The sequence below is a fragment of the Episyrphus balteatus genome, chromosome 4, assembly GCF_945859705.1.
Source record: "Episyrphus balteatus chromosome 4, idEpiBalt1.1, whole genome shotgun sequence".
NCBI classification, from domain to species: domain Eukaryota; kingdom Metazoa; phylum Arthropoda; class Insecta; order Diptera; family Syrphidae; genus Episyrphus; species Episyrphus balteatus.
The window spans coordinates 17,905,450-17,928,574 of record NC_079137.1 but is presented as its reverse complement, the minus strand read 5'-3'; the positions used below and the strand labels follow the sequence as shown (position 1 = coordinate 17,928,574).

Sequence of the window (23,125 nt, the reverse complement as noted above, 5' to 3'; positions counted from 1 at the left end):
AAATTAAATTTTAAAAGTCCCCAAAAATCCCATGTGTGCATGAAAAGTTATTCAAGGTTAAATATCGAAAATTTTGTTTTTTCATATATATGTACGTATAACTTTAAAACTGTAAAAAAAGTATGTTTAGGACTTTTAGCCTTGTAGGTCTTGTAATTCCCTAAAAAAAAGTTGCCACTTTTTACTTGCGATATAGGTACTATATATCAAGTTATGCATTCGTACAAAAAAAAAAGTTGAGATAACATTTTTCCATGACATTACGATGGTAGGCAATGCCAAAAAAGTGGGTCCCGGAAGTCCGTCTGTCTGTCTGTCTGTCTGTCTGTCAGTCTGTCTGTCTGTATAAGGAGCTACAGCCTAAACGGTTGGACCGATTAATGTCAAACTTGGTATGTAGCGTTATTTGGCGACTCTCCAGAGGGGTTTTTGGAATTAATTTTTTTGGACCAAAAATAACGGTACTTGTCATATACCGATTTTAGTAAAATTGAAATATCTCAAAAACGGCTCCAACGATTTTGTTTAAAAAATTCAAATGTTAGTTTTAAGCTAAGGTCTATATTTCAATGAAAAAATTTTTTTTTTGAAAATCATTATTAACGGTACCTGCCATAGAACCGTTTTTTTCAAATTCGAATATCTCCGAAATTTCTAATTCGATTTCAACGAAACTTTTTGTCAAGAAGCATTTATATAATTTAAATATAAACCATAAATAAAATTTCCAAAAAAATAATTTTTGGATTTTTAAAAAAATTTTGAAATTTTTTTTTTGAAAAATCAAATTTTCGAAAACGGGACATTGAATTTTTTTGAAATTTTGTTTTTAGATGTTGATTAGTGATTTCTACAAAATGGCATTACAATTTTATTTTAAAACTTTTTTTCCAAAAAATTATTTATACAAAATTGTTTTTTTAAAAAACGGCTCTAACGATTTTGAAATTTTTTTTTCTAAAAATGCACCTTAATATATTAATCAAAACTGCATACTTGTTTTGGAGGGCAATTTAATTTCAGATTTTATTTTATTTTTTTTTAAAACCAATTTTATTTTTTTTTTCCAGATTTCTATATAAAAAGTCTTAAACATTTAAGCAACTTTAACTCCAAGAGCAAGTTCGTGCGACCCAGTCGTGCATTTTATTTCTACAAGCAATCATTTAAAGAAGATATCGCCATCTTAAAATTTGTCGAATATCGAAAATAATTTTTTTTAGCAAGAATCCATGGGCGGCGGGCACCCCAGACATAGTAACAAAAATTCTCAGGTAAGTTTTCAGGTGTTATCAATGGAAAAAGTTGATCAACTCAGGGTACATCTCATACTGTGTCACTTTGTTGTATCCTCTTATAAATCTGATTGTTTAAAAAACAATGGGCGAATGGTTAATGTTTCATAAATTAATTTATCAACAAGCCCAGCCACGTAAAAACAAAAAATAAAGAGGTCTTTCAGAAAAAAGTAGTTTTGGTTTTTTGTCAATTTCTCAAAAATGACAAGATATTTTTGGATCCAGTTTTCTGTTTTTGTTTAAAAACAAATTAGAGCGTCGAATTTTTAAAAATCCGTACTTAATTACATACAATTTTGAAAAAAAAATTAGTTTGAAATTTTTTTTCGATTTTTTTTTTCAAAATTGAAAATTAATTTTTCAAAAACTATTAAATAAAATGGCTTAATTTAAAAAATTTGTAAAAGACTTGGTTTTGGCTTTACAAAAAGGTATAACACGTTATTGTAGTTATAAGCGTTAATTTTCAATAGTGTTTTTTTTTTTTAAATAAAGTCAATTTTTTACTTGCTCTATAGGGCAAGTATTGGTTTCGTGTCGAAAAAAAAAATTGAGGTTTTAATCAAAACCAACATTACGATGATGGAGAATTCCAAAAAAGTGGGTCTCGCAATTCCGTCCGTGCGTCTGTACGTCTGTGCGTCTGTGCGTCTGTGCGGTTGTGCGTCCATCTGTACACATTTCCACAGCCTAAACGGGTGGATGGATTTTCTTCAAATTTGGTACAGATGATTTTTATGGAATTCTGAAAGTTGGTTTTTTTTTGTTTTTTTATATCTCATTTAGAACGTATACCTCCCATACAAAAAAATACGATATTACGAATTTCTCGAAAACGGCTCTAAAGATTTTGATTAAACTTTGTATACGTAGTATTTAAAGCAGTGGCAATAAAACTGCATTTTTATTTTTTCTCAAAAAAGTCAAATAACAAAAAAAAATTTTTTCATTTAACATAATTTTGCCCTAAATGTCGGCTCTTCCCCAATATCAATTTTTTTAAAATTTAGATCCAGCTTTTAAAATCTACAAGTAGACTAACATAAAAGTGCTTTTAGCTGCAAGAGCAAGTACGTGCGACCCCAGTCGTGCATTTTATTTTTAAACTGCCCCTCCCGACTAAACGAAGGGGAATAGACCCCCCAACTTCCGGACGATTTTTTTCTTGTCTCAACCCAACCTACACGCTCTAGCTTTTTGGCACATTACTCCTGAATCACCCTGTATAGTTTCCCCCGTTTTAAAGTTATATGGAAAACCAACACTATAGACATTCAACCTTGAATAACATTTATGTACCTACATTAAAGATTTTTGGGTACTTTTGAAATTTAACTTTAATCGATGTTTCAATAATTCTCTGTATCAATTTTCAGCTCTGCGAAATATTTCTAGGTTAAATGTCTATTTTGACCGGACTACAGCGAGCAACGATTCGAAAACAAAGTATACAATTAAATACTAGTTAACGCCACTTCCACTGGCCACCGATGATGCACCCATATCTTTGTAGATCTTCCTTCCGTTGCGTCCGGCATATATGGCTGGTTCGTGATATATTGGGCCTTAGCTAATTTTTTGCTGTGCTTTGTGATGGCCCGGCCATCAGGAGGTAATTGTATGCAAAAAATACGTCAATACTATTCGAGCTCATAGTCGCGCATGCGCATGCACATACACCATGCTTGTCGGATATGTCGAGTTGGATGAATAGCGTGACATATGGATAGATGGATGGACACGGACAGGACACCTCCTCCTTTCTGCAAGTCTAGTCAGAAGGAAAACCAAAGGTTTGTTGTATCTTTGACTTGTGTATGAAAATAATATAAGTACCTATATAGTTATGGGTAAATACATGCAAATTCGTACCCTTTGGTGTAGACTGCGAAGTCGTGCGAAAATGCTGAACATACAACTTTTCTATTATCTGTTGTGAAAACGATTGCGAACTTCAGTCACTGACGTGATAGTGTGACGACAATTATTGTCTGAAGAAGTGAGGACAAGAGCGTTGATATTCATTAGAGTTAGAGTGATGAACTCTCTTTGTATGATACATCCTTGAAGAGCAAAAGGTGATGTTTTTGTTGATTTATTTGAACAAATTCTCAACCAATATTTTCCGCTCTGACTAGTAGAAATTAGAGCTTGTAATAATACTAAACTGTTTGAAAAAATTTGGTTAAGATTGTACCTATAATAAACGGGAGTTTAACAGTAACAGGTAGCTCGCTTGGCAACACTAAGAGCTTTTGCAACCGAGCCATCTTTTATCTCTCCGAAAACAAACCACCAGGTCCAAGAATAGGTACAGGAAAAATACCAATGAGGCGCTGGGAATGAAAATGCGACTTAAACCAAAACGAATGGGCTATGAATTGATGGTGTATTTATGGTGGAGAAAAGCTAGCAGAAATCTAGAGAACGAATATCCAAGTGCCCTGCCGTTTGCTACATAAGTCATTTTCGAAAGATCTATTATAAGGTCTAAAAAATTTTCGAACGAAACAAATGCAGTACTTTGGTTCCATTTTTGACAGAGAACTGAAGTTATGAACTACTATCGTAAAAAATTGTGGAATGTTTTTTAACAGATTAACGCAAAATATGGTAACTTTTCGAGTCAAATTAAGCATAAAATTGGTAAAAGCTCGGAATCCAAGGAAAGTCGATGAATCTGTAAAACTAGTACCTATAGGGCTGCATTATTAAAAGGTCAAATAAGAAAGTTAAAAAAAAAGATTTCACTGCTCTCGATTACAACAATTTTTAAGTACAGTTTACTGTTATTCCGTATGAAAGCGTTCAATCGGAATGGCTGTCTCATAAGATTTTGCTCAAACTTTGTAGTGATGTTCTCTAGGGCTGTAAGGAAGCAAATCCATGATAATTTAATTTTAAGTTGCGTGGTTTCCCCGCTACCCGCATTTGAACTTTGCAAAACGTCATTTTCATGATACCTACTATAGTTTTGCGTCTATTGAAGATATTGAGTTGATTTAAGATTTATTTTGCCGAAAAATATCTATATTTAATATTTCGTCGGCCTCTAGTGTAAACCTGCTAACTCGCACCTGCTAACTCCACATAAAAATGATTTCAAAAATTGATTAAAAATACAAAAAGCTTTCAAATCTTATCAATTCTCCTACATATAATAGCCAAGGTTCTGGAGCCAATTAAAATCAGAAAAATAACCAGTTTTTCAAAAATTTTTTTTAATTCAGGGATAATTAATACGTAATTTTTTAATATTTTTTCAAAAAATACTCTTCTTAAGCTTTAAAATGCCGTTTCAAACAAAAAGATATCTTCAATAGACGCAAAATTATTGTAACATGAAAATGACTTCCAATGCGGGTAGAGGGGAAACCACGCAACTTAAAATTAAATCATCATGAATTTGCTTCTTTACAGTCCTAGAAAACATCCCTACAAAGTTTGAGCAAAATCTAAAATGAGACAGCAATTCCGATTGAACGCTTTCATACGGAATTACAGTAAACGGTCCTTAAAAATTGTTGTAATCGAGAGCGGTGACATTTTTTTTGTAACTTTAATATTTGACCTTTTAATAATGCAGCCCTATACTTGTTTTACAGATTCATCGACTTTCCCTGGATTCCGAGGTATAAATCTAATTTGACTCCACTAATAACTTAACGAGACAAAAAATAGTTTCTGCAGTGGTTTGATTCGAAATGCATCAAAATAAAGCGTTAATGTTGTAATCCGATAATATTGAAGGCCGCAAAAAATTCGCTTTGAATCACATTCAATGGACAAATCATTGGCGCAAAATATTTTCTTTCGACAAGAAAAAGTTCAATCTAGAACGTCAAGACAGTGAATGCTCTTAAAAAGTATTGTTTGCAGAATTTTGTAGATCATACAATTAAAAATAAAATATACTTTTCTTCCTCCACAGAGATACCCAGAAGGGTACGTACTTTCGTACGTTTTAGTTTTACCTCCCAAAACCTATTTGTTTATTTCGTGTTGTTGTAATTTCTTTTGTATCCTTGAATGAATGTGAATTACACACATACATAGTGAAACCACAGTGATTTTTACGCATACATATTCGACTTTTCACGCACACTTAGCTTAAAGTATCAACCCGAGCTTGAAGGCAAACCAGTATTACGTCAGAAGTTTCCCATCTCCTTCTCTGTTCCTCCAAATAATAGCTTAGAAAGAGAACAAAAACACTCGAACCGTTGTAATAGGACTTACAGGAATACGAAAATGGACATCAACTCTTCGAAATAAATGGAAAGTCGATTCCTTTAAACAATTATGAACTTCTTTATTCTAATATAAACGAAAATCTAATATTATTTTATTTTGATAAACAGAAAAGTATTAATTCAATTGATAACTAGATTTTGATGATTACATTAAGTAGAAATTGAGTAGGTACAGTTGAGTTGCTCATATTTTTTAGAAGTCCACTCAGAATTATTAATTTTGAAGATACTGTTATTTGAAAAGCGTAAATTGTCAAAAATATAGTTTGTTTTTTTGTGCTATAACTAATAAACCGTCAATGGTCCTGAAAATATTTTGATCCAAAATTTTACATAATCTAATTTAGAACAAAGATGGATACAATTTTTACTTGTGAGATCGATACTTTTTAAGATATACAAATAAAGAAAACAAAAAAAAAAGTTAAAAGTCAAAAATATTAAACTGGTCTTACTATTGAATCTTAAATACCGAAGGTATTACAAAATATTGAATTGAAAAAAAAAATGTCACTTGCGATAAATTGGCAGCAAGGGCTAGAAATGTTATGCCACTTTATTCGATTCGAGCGACTTGAGCAACAATCCTGAGCTCTGAAGTTAAAAAAAAAAATTGGCTTCGATAAAAATCGATCTCCAGCGTGTGAGTTTTTAGCATTTCTAGCTCAGGATTGTCGTTTAGTAGGCTATTGATTATGTCGAAATAAACATGGTAATAAATAAGGTACTAAGACCATCACAGGTTTTTATTGCGGAAATTGTTCAATGGGTTATAAGAGAAGATAACACCGCGGAGTGCTATTAAAAGAGAGGGTGGAAATTGAAGATAGGTTTACAAAAGCCCCCTTTTTGGTTTTTTCATTATATCTCGTTAACCAAGCCAAACTTTCATATATTGCACATTAAACTTTTTGTAGAGAACTAAATTTCCTATAAGAATAATGTTTTTTTTTTTTATTGAAAAAAAAAAATGTACTCTTACTCTGGAAGTATTACTCCTAGAGAAAATTATGTATTAGAGAAAGAAATATAAATATATTTCCAATCTAAAAAGACCATGCAAGTCCGACCAGTCGTTCTCGAGATATTGGGTGATATGCATAAAAACGTAGTACTTACTTAAAGTAAAAGATGAAAGTAAATACTACAAATTCTAGTAAAAGGTAAAATTCATAGTATATACTTAATTCCGAAATGGTAACGGAGTTACGAATAACAGAGTTACGCGCGACAGAGTTACGGCCGTCAAAGTTACGCGAAACCGAAGTTACGAAAAACTAGAGTTACGAATTCTAAAGTTATGTTAAGCTATGACATTTGATTTTTGGGTTGGCAACAATTGCGAGGAACGATATGGAATTATGGAAACATAATGTATAAATATACCTATCCAATCAAAATTTTACAAGATTAAGTAACATCCATTTTCGCTTTACTCATTTAGTTCTGACCAATGAGAAAAGTGTTAATCTCTTGTTTGTACACCCAGAGAAAAAACGCATAGTAATTTTTAATCCGTTCTACATTGAATCAATGGTGAAAAATATATTCATTAATTTTCTAAAAAGTCGTCCTATGCTTAACTTACAGTTTGTCACATCAATTTTTATAAGTGAGATGGCACAGTGGTAAAGCACAAGCTTGTCAACCCAGGTATAGCAGGTTCGATCCCCAGCGGATGCCAGTTTTACTTTTTTTATTTTTTTAATGTGTGAACAACTTTGATTTAATGTATGAACAACTTTGATTTAATGTGTGAACAACTTTGATTTAAAGTGTGCTACTTTGATTCAATCATTTTCCACTTTAGGCTAAAAATGTAGTGATTTTCCATTGATTCAAAGTGGTTTAGATTGATTTTACGTTGTTTTTTGGCTCAGTGTATTTCCATATTTCCATATGGTTCCTCGCAATTGTTGCCAACCCAAAAATCACATGCCATAGCTTAACATAACTTTAGAATTCGTAACTCTAGTTTTTCGTAACTTCGGTTTCGCGTAACTTTGACGCTCGTAACTCTGTCGCCCGTAACTCTGGTATTCGTAACTTCGTCGGTTTCCCCTTAATTCCGTATGCATAAAAAAAAGTACCTGCTAGCAGGCAAATACTTTAAGTATATACTTAATTCATCCAAGTAAATACTAGAATTCACCCAAAAATGATAGTAAATACTTTTTTTTAGATTATTTGTATTCGTTTGGTGTTTACAAATAATTTTTTTTGGAAGTTTTACGGTTTAATCCATTATAAATTTACTGTTTCTAAATTTGAGTTTGTGAACATCTGTTTGTGCTATTTTGTGAGTCAAAAGTAAATCAGCAGCAAAGATGAGTAACAATACGGAAGGTTTGTCAATAAGCCAAATGCACTTAGCTTTTGTGCGAATTTTAAAAGTGCATAATGTTCTTATAAGTAAGTCACAGCAACCCTCTATTAAAAAAGCTAAGGCGGAGGCTATTAAAATATTTATTAATGAATACAAATCTGAAACTGGGGCGACACTAAACGAAGAACAAGTGAGGAAGAGAATCAACAATTTCAAAACTGATGTAAAGAAAAAGACCGACCTTAAGAAGACTGGAAATAAGCCCATTAAGCTTAAAGAATGGGAAGTTATTTTTAAAGAGCTTTTGAGTGCTGATGACAATCCATCTATATCTTGCATTCCTGGTAAGCATTTTTTAATATACATTTATTAGATTTCATCTAAAAGATTTTCTATATAGGTGGTGTTTCTGTGGGAGTCGACATTGCCGATACAGCAGCTGAAAGCCAAGCCTTGCCCAATGCTGCAATCCAAATAGACGAGACCTCACAAGGATCTTCAACAAAGCGGAGAAAATCTAAGTTCGATGAGACTGACGAGACAAAAAATCTTACAAATGGAGAACTTCAACGTTTGGTATTGCTCGAGCAATTAAAACTCATAAGGATGCAGCAAGAAGTGTTTAAAAAAACTAAGAACAGCGGTAATGAAGAACAAAACTCATTAATTTCCATCGGTTCTAATACGAGTATAACAACTGACGGAGGATCAACATATTTAAATTTATAAGTCAACCTTTTTTCAGTTTTATTGAAAGACGATAAAGTTTTTTTTTTTATAATTATTTATTTTCGACAGAATTTATTATTTTTATTTATAATACATATCTGCATAAATTTATAATTCATTTTATTTTTGTTCGTATTATGAAGATATAAGCAATAAGTATCTATGGAATAAAGTTTAATATAATTTCTGCTATTTCCGTTCTCTTTATTTGTCCCAAACTTCGAATTTGAAGTGCACTGGGAATTAGTTCCTCATCATCATTGATATTATTCACTTTTTCTCTGCTTTCTGGCTCTTCAAAATCGATATCATCTCTTAAGTGTTTCCCAACATTATGCAAAACGAAACAAGCGACGATTATATTCGGAATATTTTCTGTGTGAAGACGTATGCAATTTTGCAGAATTTTAAACCTTTTCTTCAATTGACCGAAACATCTCTCTATTATGGCCCTCTCTTTTGTATGTAGTTTGTTGAAAGCTTTTTCCTGGTGAGTTATTGGGTTTTTGAAAGGGGTCATCAACCATGGTGTTATTCCATAGCCTTCGTCTCCAAGCAATAGAATGTTACTAGAATTTCTCATTAAAGGTTCCAGAGCACTGTTCCTCCAAATTCTAGAATCGTGTACAGATCCCGGCCATCTGCAATCAACACTCGTGAAATTTTCCATTGCATCACACGTTGCTTGGATATTGATGGAGGCATATCCTTTTCGATTTATATACTCCTCCGGGTGGAACCGCGGTTGCAATATTTCAACATGTGTGCAGTCCAATGCCCCTATACATGATGGAAAGCTATATTTGCTTTGCCAAACATGTTTTTCTCTTTGTTGTTCTGGATAATTTGATGGAAATTTGATCCAGTGGGAAGCTTTGTCCTTTATTAACTTTGCAACACAATTAACTGTTCTAGAAACAGTGCTCTGATGAACTCCAATATCTTCACCAACTCCAACTTGAAATCCAGGATCTCCAACGTAACGTAAGAAAATCTTCATCTTCTCTTGGTGACTAGTTGCCCCTCCTCTTGTTTCATTGGGAATTCCTTAAAATATATTTTTCATAGCAATATTCATAACATTGAAAAGTTAAATAAAAATCACTTAAACTACTACTACTATTATACTCGTAATGTTTCAAATACTCTGAGTTGAAATTATTTCAACAGTTTTGAGACTTGACTACTTAAAAAAAACTTATTATAATACATTAATTACACTGGTCAATTGAACTTTTTTTGCCACAAGAACCAAAGTAATCTTTCTGAAGGTTTTTTGAGTGAACTCGAATCTGAAGTCAGAAAAAATTGATTTGCCTCCGTTTTTGAAATATTACCGTTATAAAATGACCAAAAACGTAATTTTGGCCGTTTTTAATGCTATATTTTTATGTGAGGTAATTTATTTCAAACAAATTTCTAACGGTTCCTATGAGAACTTATTTTTTTCTTCCAAAAACTGTTTAAATCTTTCCGATATCTTTTTTACTGCCCGAGATATCTTAAGTTTAAGTTAATTAGCCAAAAACAAACTTAACTTTATTTAATGTTTAAGTCACTGGTCAACAAGATTTTTGCCATAATAACCAAAATATACTTTTCTGAAGGTTTTTGGGGTGCTGAGGTTGAATCCAAAATCAGGAAAATTCTATTAGTATCCGTTTTTGAAATATCTACTACCGTAATAAAAAAAAACTATTAACGGTAATATTTCAAGAACGGAGGCTAATAGAATTTTTCAATTTTCGAATTCGACCTCAGCACCCCAAATCCTTCAGAAAAGTATACCTATTTTAGTTTTTGTGGCAAAAAAAAAAAAAACCAGTGCTGTCTTTGAGCTAAAGACTTATTTAATCTGAAGATATCGCGAGTAATCAAAGAGATTTCGGAAAGATTTAACGAGTTTTTGAAAGAGGTAATGAATTACCACTTGTGGCAAAAACCTTGTTGACCAGTTTTTTTATTTTACTGGAAATTACTTACCAATAAAGTGTTCACTTAACCAATCCACATTTTCCCTTTCAAAACGATAAAGTTGTTTAAAATTTGATTCAAAACCTGGTCTTCGATCTTTATAGACTTTTTGGGAATTAATACGTACAAATTCTGCCATTTGGAAAAAAAAAATTACAACAACCCAATTTTAATAAATATCAAGAACCGATTGCTTGAAAATGTGACTTAATACTGCTATTCATTAGTTTCACGGCTTCATATACGGTGTAAAAATAAAAAAAGTATATGCTATGAGATTTACAAGTTGGTATTTTGTAACCTTGAAAAAATCTAGTAATTCCTAAAAAAAAAAAGTACTTACTAGTTTTTATGCATACGGAATAAAGTATTTACTGAAAAAGTTCATCCAAAAAAGTAAGTACTATGACTGATAGTAAATACTTAATTTTTAGCATTTACTTGATTTTTATGCATATCAAAAATAGTATATACTTGAAAATTCTCTAGTAAAAGCATTTACTATTTTTTATGCATATCACCCATTGATAGCGTTTTCGTTTGGTCGTCCGGGACTGTCCAGAATTCTTCCGAACGATTCTGAAACTGTTCGTTTGGCACTCAATGACAGTTCTAATTCTGAAAAGAAGAGAAAATCGATTCTGAATTTTGAGGCAGAATCAAAACCAGAATCACGCACACATGTTCACACTTAAGACGTCAAAGTAATGAAATGTCATTTTTTGTTGTTCATTTCTCAATTTTAAGATTTTTAAATATGCACAAACTTTAAACTATATTAAAATAAAGTGAAGAAAACAAAAAAAAAAAATAGATAACTTAATAATAATAAAAAAAATAAACAAAACAAAAGATTCATCAGACGTTCGCATTTGACGTTTCACAAATACAAAAAGAAACCCAAACTTTAGAATCAAAAAAGTATCCAACTCTGATCGTTTGGCATTCCGTATCGGACAGTCCCGGACAGTTCTAAGAATTCCCAAACGAAAACGCTATGAGACTAATGCGTTTTTCGAAATGGCGGATGCCCAACAAGACCAAACAATACGCAAACTGAGATTTGTACTCAGGATAAACTTCTCTTCAATACTGCATTCAAACTTAGCTGACGTCACAACTTTTTTCGGATTCCCTGCATTTGACTCCTCATTGACTGAACTACTGGGTTATTTTCTAAGATAAATATGTTTTCATATGAGTTGACACTTCTAAATTATATTTAAATAGCAAAAATATTAATTTCTTACTAAAAAAAATGATTTATCATAAGGTATCACACGAAAAATTTTTCACACACTGTGCGACGCGAGGCACGTTTCGAATGTGTTTATGCTCCTTCTTTCCAAAATTCAATGATTTCGAAATACATATTTAAAAAAATTATAATAAAAACAAAACGCAAAGCTTAAACAGTCTTAAGATTAGGTTCTTAAGATTTGATATATGTAGTATTAAATAGAATCCCTTTCATTATTTGGAAGTTATGTCCCTACATACATATATGCGAAAAATCGAAATTTTCGACATTTGACTTTGAATAACTTATGACGCTGTCACGATTCGCTTATGGACGGTCGGGTATGTGTATTCTTAAGCCAATGCCGTCTTTACCATAAGGGCACACGGGGCCCGTGCCCAGGGCCCCAATTCTTAGGGGGGCCCCGAAGCAACTAAAATTTCTCTCAAAACATTTTTGTCGGGCAGACCATCTACCAAAAAAAAATTTAGTTTTTTCTACACCTATACGGAAAATATATGTTTTCAAAATGAAAACAAATTATGTGGCGTTGTATGCGGACAAAATTTTAAATCCAAACGACCAAACCCAAATTCAATTTTCCAAAAAATAAGACATTATAATTATTTATTAATAAAAACAACGAATGCAAAACTGTCAAATTTGTAGCGCGTGCTAAAATCAGTATAAGAATATGTGTAGATTCGTATTAAAAAACAAAAAAAGAATCAATTGGACGGAAAAAAAACATCAATGCTTTTTCCGTTGGAAAACGTTTAAGAAAAAACTATTGTCGGCTCGTCGATACATCAATGTTTTGGTTCAATGGAAAACGCCATGGTACAATGGTTGGCACCCCCAAACATTTTTTAATTTGAATTGCGAATTGCTCTCGTATTTGAAGATTGACACATAAAATTCATTCAATAACTTTAAACTTTTATATATATAAAAATAATTTTTACTAAAAGTTTTCTTAATTTTAATATATAAGCCTTTTTATGTCAAAAATGTCATTAAAATCGGTTGTGTCGATAACGTTAAGAAATCGGATCTATGGCAAGTAGGTACCGTTAATGAAAAAATATTTTTCTTATTACAAAAGTGCGGCCTTATTTGCAGCATTATATGTTTTTTTTTTCAAATCAAAATCGTTATCCGTTTTTGAGAAAATTGCAATATCTCGAAAAATTTATATTGGAGATATCCGTTAAAAAGTAGACATTAAAATAAAATAAAAAAACGGCTCTTGGAAATCACGTAGGGTCAATGTGGGTAAATGTAAACAGGGGTAAATGAAAACATGGCTCATAACAAGCTTCAGTTAAATCTCTTTGATGCATACATAAATACAAATTGCGGACGCATGTATCTTTTAACTTATATGTAAAGTTCATTGCTGTCAAAAGAGAATTCATTCGACGAGCGTATTTTCCGTGAAAGATAATTTTTTAAAATGCCAAACAAGTCGTTAGTCTTTCAGAAATATTAAATATTTTTGCAGACTCAATTAAGTCAGTATAACTTGCAAATACTTTTTAGTTTTGAATTTTGATGTAGATCCTATGTGAAACAAACAAATTTTAAAATATAGGACATTTATGTCGATTTGCATGTGTTTACATTTACCCCAGAATATTTTTCAGGGTTGGGGTCAAAATTCTGCAGGGGTCAAAATTCTTTTGTCAAAATTCTGCTTTCAAAATTCTGCTTTACAAAATTCTGCTTTCAAAATTCTGCTTTTCAAAATTCTGCTTTTCAAAATTCTGTTTTTCAAAATTCTGCTTTTCATAATTCTGCTTTTCAAAATTCTGCAAAAAATTAAAAAAGGGTTTGGAAAATGTTAAAAAGCGCGCGCTTTTTAACATTTTCCAAACCCTTTTTTAATTTTTTGCAGAATTCTGTAAAATCATCTTTTTGAAAAATTATCTGCTTATTTGATTACTTACCTACATAATTTGTCATTCTTTAAATGCGAATTAATTTTTGTTTTATAAATTTGAAAATATTAAGTAAAGGTTTTTAATATTAAACATTTCCGAAAATAACTAAAAATTTATTAATTTATCAAATAAAGATGAATTTTCAAAAATTTGAATAAGAAAAGGAATATACAACATCGGTTCCAATTAGTATACATATTTTATTTGAAAGAAAGTTAGTATATGCATTTCAAAAAATATTTGCTACACTTAAATAAAAAAATTTAGGAAAGTACCAATGTTGAATTATATTAATGAGGTGTATTTTTCTTTAGCCAGCGCATATGCTATATAAAAAAAAAACAGAATTAGCAGAATTTTTTTGTTCAAATATAATGCTGGCAGAATTTTGAAAAGCAGAATTTTAAAAAGCAGAATTTTGAAAAACAGAATAGAAAAAAAGCAGAATTTTGAAAAACAGAATTTTCGCTGAAAAAGCAGAATTTTGAAAAGCAGAATTTTGAAGCCAGAATTTTGACCCGATCCCAAAAATAAAGTATTTTTAGTCAATTACTATTGCTAAAGTGCCGCGGAGTCACATTTTAAAGTAGCCAACACCATCATTTTCAGTGAATGATGTTGCAAAATCGGTCTTTGACGTAAAAAAAATATGACGTTCAGAGCTGCCCAGGATGCATATTGGGTGTCTATATAAAGAATCAAAGGAAGAAAACAAAAACTTTTATTGGAATTTGAAAAAGTTTTTGTCAAATACCTTCTTGAACGTTTTTCAAGTCGTTATCCATATGATAAAGAGGAAATTCTAAATTTTAAACCACCGTTTACATTTACCCCGAATTTGTAAAAAAAAACACAAACTTGGTGGGGTATTTGTAAACATGCCATATTTGACAGTAATTTGAGAAATCATTTCATCATTTCATATTTTCATTTGAAGATACCCGTTAAGTTGTTCCGTGAAAACATATTAAAATCTAAAGTCAAAAGAAAAAAAAGACATGAAATTGTTTACATTTACCCACATTTACCCACATTGAAATCTATCAATCCGTTTAAGCTCTTTTTTTTCCAATTCTTCAAAACTTATAACGGATACAGGGTATAATTATTGGCAGTATAAAAATTACAATTATTGGCAGTGCAACGATTGATGTCTCAATGCACGTATTATTGGCAACCCCTGCCAATAATAAAGACACTAGGTACTTTATATGGACAGGGGCGTATACAGGTTTTCTTCTTGGGGGGGGTCATGCCAAAATTTTTTTTACAAAAGTTTTGGTAGTAGGCATAAACTTGAAAATGTGCTATTTAAATTAAAAATATTAAAATTTGTTTGTTTTGCATTTCGAATCGAACAGTTCCGAAGAGTTCTAAGAATAACCAAACAAAAACGTTGTGTGATTCGTTTGCTTTTATTTGTTTAGCCTTAAATCTTCACCAATTAAGACCATCCTGTCCTTAAAATACAGTGTAATGTACAAGTACTTCGGTTGAATAATTTGCCTTTAAACAACTCTGCATTGTTTTCCGATAGTCAAGAATTATTTTACAAGTTTAAATAAAATCTTTTAAGTTTAATAAAGGGCCCAACCCATAGAATCCGTTGCGTCCGTTGCGTCGAAGTTTTTGACTGACAGCTCGATAAAATACACACGTTCTTATGGGAAGTCCGTCTCCGTCCGATCCGTCGCTTATGGGTCGCTTCCCATAAGAACGTGTGTATTTTATTTTAAAACTTCGACGCAACGGACGCAACGGATTCTATGGGTTGGGCCCTTAACACTGATAACTTTCGAATTAATTGTCTTCCTAACCTCAGGCAAACAAATCGCAAGGTTTTGCAAAAAAAAAAAATTGCATTTGAAAATACATTTTTTTTTTAAATTTTGTTTTTTTTTTTCTTTTAAGACGATACAGGATTCAAGTACCTCTGTCAAAATAGTAAGGACAAAAAAATATTTTTGGCGTAACAGAAAATATTAAACAAAATTATTCTATACTCTGTCCGATAAAAATTGGCAGTACAGGGAAGGTAGGGCATTTGCATCTCACTCTGCTTCACGCCTTCTGGATATGTCTATCACATAAAAAAGCTCACTTAGCGATGCCGTATTATCAAAAAAAAAATGTTTCGAAAAGGTACCAGCGTTACCATTTTGTCAGTAAAATTTCACAAAAACGAAAAAAAAAAATAAATTTTTCGTTTAACACCAAAATAACAAATAAAAAATTCACTCATTTAAGACGCAGGCCGACCCCACGCATGCGGGTACAAAATTTTGCCTGTTGAAATCTTAAAATGCATGTTAAAATGTTGACATTAACCTACATACACAAAATAAAAATCAAATAGCCACCAACACCCCGACAACACATATGCTTTTTTTCGTTCAAAAAGCTTGAAAAAAGCATTAATCCTGAAAGCTCTTTCAGAAAAATAATAGAAAAAGGAGTAGTTTATGAAGGAAGTTTACCAATGGTAACTCTTATGTATTGTGAATACTTTTAATAAACAGCTTTTATGATTGAGTTTCATTCTGCCACAGATCGTGAGGCAGATCGGTCATAGGAGGGTGTACTTCGCTTAATAAAGAAATAACAACAACAATGCCATGGCACGTCTGTGGTGTTCTTGTGTGTTTCAGGGGCATATTTTTCGTAAATTGCTTTTTAGCAATCGTTAGGTCCCATTGTTTTTGAAAAAGCTCTCCCATAAGGCCTGTACTGCCAATATTTATCGGACAGAGTATAGTTTAGATATTTTTTCGAAATTTCAAACGGCATTACTAATTAAAGAAATGCTTTAGATCACTTACGAAGGATTTCATAATATTCGGCTCTGATTTAATCAGCTTTCAGGTGTTTATCAGCGGTTTAAAATATAAAACATATTCAGTTATATTTATTAGTTTTTCTTAAATCGATTTTCGAGATTATTTTAAGTGACCTAAGCTTGCTTAAATATTTAATTTGCCTTTAGAAGAGGTTGCCTATATTCTTATCTATTCTCGGTTTAGTCAAAATTAAAAAAATTATTTGGATTTTAAATCCATACAAAGCTCTACAGCACAGCTTAACTTGTAGCCTATCAATGCCTTATATTATCGAACGAATCAAAATAATCCTAATCCAGCATAGCGTTCGCTAAAAATATGACCACATCCCCAGATATGGCAAAAATATTTGGTTGAATACCAACAAATTTTTTGACTTTTCATTTTCCTTCTTGTTCTAAAACTTCGACATTTTGAAAATCATCGTACTCAAAAGAATTTAGTAGAACACAACAATTTCTTGTTTAAGTTTTGAGTTCTTGGGGGGGGTCATGACCCCGTGACCCCCCCCCTGTATACGCCGTTGTATATGGAACGATATATTGGCACCCCTTTTTAACCAACCATTGCCTTTTAGCCAACTATTGTACTTATTTTACTTTCAAAAAGGGCCCCAAATTCTTGTGTGCCCAAGGGCCCCAGGATAGTTAAAGACGGCCCTGTTCTTAACTTGTAATTTGGATATACCTACTGCCTGACCTGGGCTATTTTAACAAAAAATTATTAAAAGTGCAGCTTCTTTTTGTTTACAATCAACATTTATGTACTGTACAAAAATATGTTTTACTTTTCCTTTCAAACTTAAAGCCACCAGTTTCCCACGCAAATGCGTTTGTTTTTTTTTTTCCTAATTCGCTGGCTTTCGCCCTAACTTCCTTGTATGGAAAAGATACAACGTCGACACTCAACTTAATCATCTCTGATCTCCGAAGAGGTGATTTACCAGGCACCTCATAAACTAATAATTGCAATCAAATGCCTCATTTGGCCAGCAAGTCAACAGCACTGAATGAATATGATCAAACCAACTAACTTCAACCAAGAAACTGGTTTCACCTTTGTTGTTGCGAGTTGAGACTTGCGATGGCTGGCCAAGCCGCCAATAATGTTGCTGTTGACGGTAACTCATGTATTTCTCCATCGCAAATTTCATTGCAAACATAGAAATATTTAACTGAACTTGAGATCGCAGATAGAGCTCTCGAAGCTGCACTGGCTGACTAATTAACACAAATCTCGACATCGTGCCAGCAGCCGTAGCGTGAGTAATAATTCCAAATACACAAATATGAGTATTTAATTGTGCACTCCGATCGGATCTGATCGGAACAGATCGTATTTGATTGAACATTGAAGGAACTACCGATCGATCGGTTAATAATCGTGAGCTCAGCGGCCTAAGATCTAAGGCGCCTTGATGACAATTATGGGGAAATGAGAAATCAAGTGTCGGTAATGTCAGGGTAAATGTTTTGCTCCGAAAATGGTAATCTAATAATAGCTTTTCTAAAGTTGTTGGTGTCCTTGTTGGGAATTTCTACAGTTTTGTTATAAAAAGTCTTAAAGCAATGGAACTATGAGAGTTGTTTTTAAAGTGAAATTGGAAATCTATCGACATCGGTCAGCTGTTGGAAATCACTATTGATTTTGAGATGAGTTGAGTTATGGTGACTACTGACTAAACCAATAGAAAAATACAAGACATTGGGTATTGGGATTTGGGAAATGAGAATCGAAAACAAACGGAACATGTTTGGTGTTTGAAATACTCAGTGCATAAAACACGTTTGAGGCGATAAGCAACATTTTTGTTGTGTTATGGGATATTTTGATTTAAGTCGCGTAAGTACTAAAGTCAGAACCAGAGATACCCAAAAGAGATGAGAAACTTCTGACGTCATACGGGTTTGCTTACAAGCTGCTTTAGACATTTTTGGATAAGTATGCGTGAAAAAATAGACATTTTTGGCTAAGTATGCGTAGGGTTGCCAGATATATTTTGACGAAACTAGTAATCGAGATGTAAAATCCCGGACTTTCCCGGACAAATAAGGACACAAAAAAGAGTACAAATCTAGGACAAAAGGAATGCATAGTTTTATAAAAACAAAAAAAAGCGGAACAATCTTTTCAAAATTTAACTAAAAATCACATTTTTAACCCTTGTTCCCATAGCATTTTTTTCTTATTTTTTTCACAAAAAAAAAAAATAAAAGTACAAATTTTAGCTAATATTACAAAAGAATGTTCATAGTTACAGTAAAAAAAAATTTTAAATTCCATTAAAATCCAATTGCTTAAAATTTTAAATTTTATTCATGATTGTTTTTGTTTTCTTGTGTTCCACTGTATTTTTTTCAAAATTCTTTCAAAACAGCTTTGACAACTGACACAATATTTTTGTTGAGATTATTCCTTAGAATAATTTTTATTCGTCTCTGAAAGAAGCAGATAGTTTTATTGTAAGGAATAAGCTATAGGGTAGAGTTGCCTATTTTCGGCCGTCTCCAGTTTCCGGCCACCTTTCGGATAATCGTTATAATGAATTTCGAAGCTGTCAAACTGACGTTGATGTCAAACAGCCAACAAGCAAGTAGCGAAATAACATCAGGGATGGCAACTTCTTCGAACGGAGCAGAAAGTAGTAGAATTAGTAGTATTCAACATTGATATGAAAAAACCGTCAGCTCAAGTATTATTAGTTTACAAAATATTTTATCTTATAATATATCAGGTTTAAATAATAAATTATTATATGTAGATTTTTTTAAATATGTACAAAATTTTCAAATCTTTTTTTTATTCGAGACACATATAACACAGGAAAATATAATTAAATTTACAAACTACTTTAGTCAATATAAATTACATTGGGTAGCAGCAACACGTACAGCTAAGAAAGGCCGGGCAAGCGGCGGAAATCTTTTTGGGATCCGAACTTCACTCTTAAATACATACGACTTTGTCGACATATGTGGATATACTGTCGTTAAACATTTACTACAGAATAATATGTTTATAGTACCTTTTTATATCAACTGTAATAATTGGATCGAAGATGCTGAAGAATTAAATAATGTACTATTTCACTTATCGAGTAAAAACGTAATGGTAATTGGAGATTTAAACGCAAGGATAGGAAATATGCAGACGACAACTACTGTCTTACAAGAAACAAACCCTACCAATATTTATAACAACCGCACATCCAAAGATACCGTCTACAATCAAAATGGAACAAAACTTCTTGATATTCTTCAAATCTACGATTTATGTATTCTAAATGGTTGTACCGAAGGGGATCGAGAAGGTCATTATACTTTCATTGGAGGTCAAGGCAAATCTGTGATAGACTATTGTGCAGTCAATAACGACTGGGTAGATCTTATAACCAAGTTTGAAGTTCAAACAAAAACTTATTCCGATCATTTACCTATAGTTATTGAATGGACTAATAATGTTATAAGAAACGAAAAAACACTTAATTTGCTCCCAAGAATGAACTGGAAAATACAAAAAATAAACATATACCATCAAGCTATAGACAACTTTTTTTCAAATACGGTGTTGAACACAGAGTCGGTAGAAGAATACTCGTCGCAAGTAATATCATGCATTAGAAGTTCTTCTTCAATTAAAATGGCAACTGCAGAAAAATTTTACAAGCAAAAGTGGTTTGACTCCGAATGCTCGAAGTTCCGTAAGAAATCCTTTGCTCTATTACACGCATGGAGAGAAACAGATTCCGAAGTTTTAAAGAAATGGTACGCTGAGGCAAACACCTATTACAAAAATATGTGTCGTGTGAAGAAAATCAACTGGGAAAACAACAAAGCTATTCAACTTGCAAATATTAAAAACTCAAAAGAATTCTGGAAAGCAACAAAAGAGATAAATGGTTCTAAATTTAAAATAGGTACAGGCGTTTCTGCAGCACATCTATCACTGTACTTTCAAACTCTACTTCGTGATCAGAGAAACATAACCTTTTTAACTGCCGAACCTCTTGTCGTCGATGATATTCTGGATTGTGAAATCTCTTTGGTGGAAATTGAAAATGTTTTGAGAAAATCAAAAAATGGAAAGGCACCGGGAGAAGATGGTATCCCGTACGAATTTTTTAAAAATGCTACACCAGTATTTCTCATGCACCACAAAAAACTGTATGACAACATTTTTTCGAACTCTATTGTACCAAAATCTTTTAAAAACTCAGTAATTTTCCCCATACACAAAAAAGGAGCTTTAGATAAAGCCGAAAACTACCGTGGCATATCGTTTATGAACACAATTGGCAAACTCTTTTGTGGAATTCTAGTCGCTAGACTTGAAAAATGGATTGATGAAAACAACACCATGACCGAGCTACAGGCAGGATTTAGAAAAAACTACTCGACTATCGACCACATTTTTAGTCTAACTGCAATAGTGAAAGGTTTTCAAGCGAGAAACAAAAAGGTGTACGCAATTTTTGTAGATTTTAAGGCGGCTTTCGATCTCATTAATAGAAACGCGCTTTTGTACAAGTTATCGCAAATCGGACTCTCTACCAAATTCATTCAGATCATCAAAGAAATGTATTGTGGAACTAATGCTGCTGTTTGGGATGGAAACAATATATCGGATTGGTTTGAAACAGATAGTGGTGTGAAGCAGGGATGCCCACTTAGTGCATTGTTATTTGCACTTTTTATAAACGATGTTGTGACCGAACTACCTGGTGGAATCAGAATTGCAGGCACCATCAGTGCCGGATTAACCATGTCATGGGCCTCTAGGCAAAATAATTCTTGGGCCCTTTTCCTATGCTTTTTCAATATCATAAGCTATTTTTAAGTTAGGTTAGAAATTTGTGCAGGTAACTTACTAGAGACTAATCGGATATAATCTGGTGTCCTATCATGTCATTTTATAAATGTAAACTAAAAGTTTTGAAATAACTATAATAAATATTGTAGTGCTATCTCAACAAAAAAATCTAAGCAACTTGATGGTTCACAGATAATTTTTATTAACGATAAGTTATTAGAAAATATATTAGATTCAAAAGGTATAAGTAGGTATACCTATCCCGACTTTTCACGAGTCGATTTTAACCATATGATATGTCTCACGGCTTAAGTCGACTAGGACTCTAGTATGGGGATTGTCACTTTAGTCGCGTGCGGCTTACGTTCACACGACTCGACTGACGCCAAAAAGCTTCGCCGCACTGCGAAAATCGACTCGTTATAAGTCGGCATTACGGTTTCATTATAAAACTGGAAAGAGAAATCATACGAAAAAGTTTCAATTTTGATTTTATTATTATTATAGACAAGGCAAATTACACAAAACAGAGATCCGCAAAACAGTTCCAAAGCCGGAACGAACATGGAACGGTTCTTTTTTCGGTCGGAACAAGTTCCTGGAACTAGTTCCGCGGAACTATCTAGAATTTTAGTTTTTTTTCAGGAAAATGCATCAAAAAAAGAAATAGTATGATATTGAATATTTTTTCCTGATGGCCGTTTAAAGCGGCCAGAAAAACTTATGTCAGTTGAAACAAACTTAATCTACCTTTTAAAGCGGCCAGAAAAACGTATGTCGGTTGACACAAACTTAATCTACCTACTAGTTCCTGGAACTAGTTCCGCGGAACTATCTAGAATTTAAGTTTTTTTTTTCAATAAAATGCATCAAAATAAGAAATAGTATGAATTTGAATATTTTTTCCTGATCCTGGAACTGGAACTATGTATTAATGTAGTTCCATGTCCGTGAGCATGATTCATAAGAAAGTAGTTGTGGTTTTGGTTTGTCAATTTTTGGCGCTCAACTCATTCGCATCCATGTGTGTTGGCTTTGGATGAGAATTCTATGACATGCGTGTGTGTATTGTGTATTTCAAACAGAGACAGAGATATATTCGCATTCGTTTTGTTTCTTGTTCCTCTTCTTCTTTCTTTCTTTTGTGTGTGGCTGTGTCTGAACGATGGAACTGTTTAAATTAATTTTGGGGAACTAGTGGAACTAGTTCCTAGTGAGGAACTAGTTCCAGGAACTATTTGGCTCCGGAACTATCCATCACTAGTCTGAAACGCGTCCGAAACGCGTCTGAAACGCATCTGAAACGCGTCCGAAACGCTATTTGTTATTTGTGAAAACTATTTTCTCTAAACAATATCTACCACACAAATTCGTCAGGCACGCCACAAAAATTTATTTCCACCATCAAAATGCACAGCCTCAGCCTTGTGCATTTAGAAAAAAAAGTAATACAAAAATGATACAAAAACAACCACCAATTGATTTGGAAAATAAAGGTATGCTGATTATAAAATTGATAAATTATAAAGTTGTTGATTTTTCTGTCTTTTAGTGGCGATCAATTCCAGACATCATTGACTGAGTTTACAGCAGCTTCAGCCTTGAGCATTTAGAAAAAAAAATCAAAACAAGATACAAAAACTACCACCAAAGTGCAGACTGCAGACGCAGAGTATTTTTCTCTTTTTCATTTTTTTCAACTGGCCAGGCCACAGT

At 32.6% G+C, this 23,125-nt stretch overlaps 1 long non-coding RNA gene across 1 annotated transcript; it reads left to right on the top strand.

The window, feature by feature from the left end:
* Positions 1-1,093: 1,093 nt before the first annotated feature.
* On the top strand, positions 1,094-3,531 carry LOC129920292 (uncharacterized). The gene is made up of 3 exons (XR_008773221.1): positions 1,094-1,274; positions 2,675-3,091; positions 3,143-3,531. It is a non-coding gene; the product is annotated as an uncharacterized LOC129920292 (long non-coding RNA).
* The last annotated feature ends 19,594 nt before the right edge of the window (positions 3,532-23,125 follow it).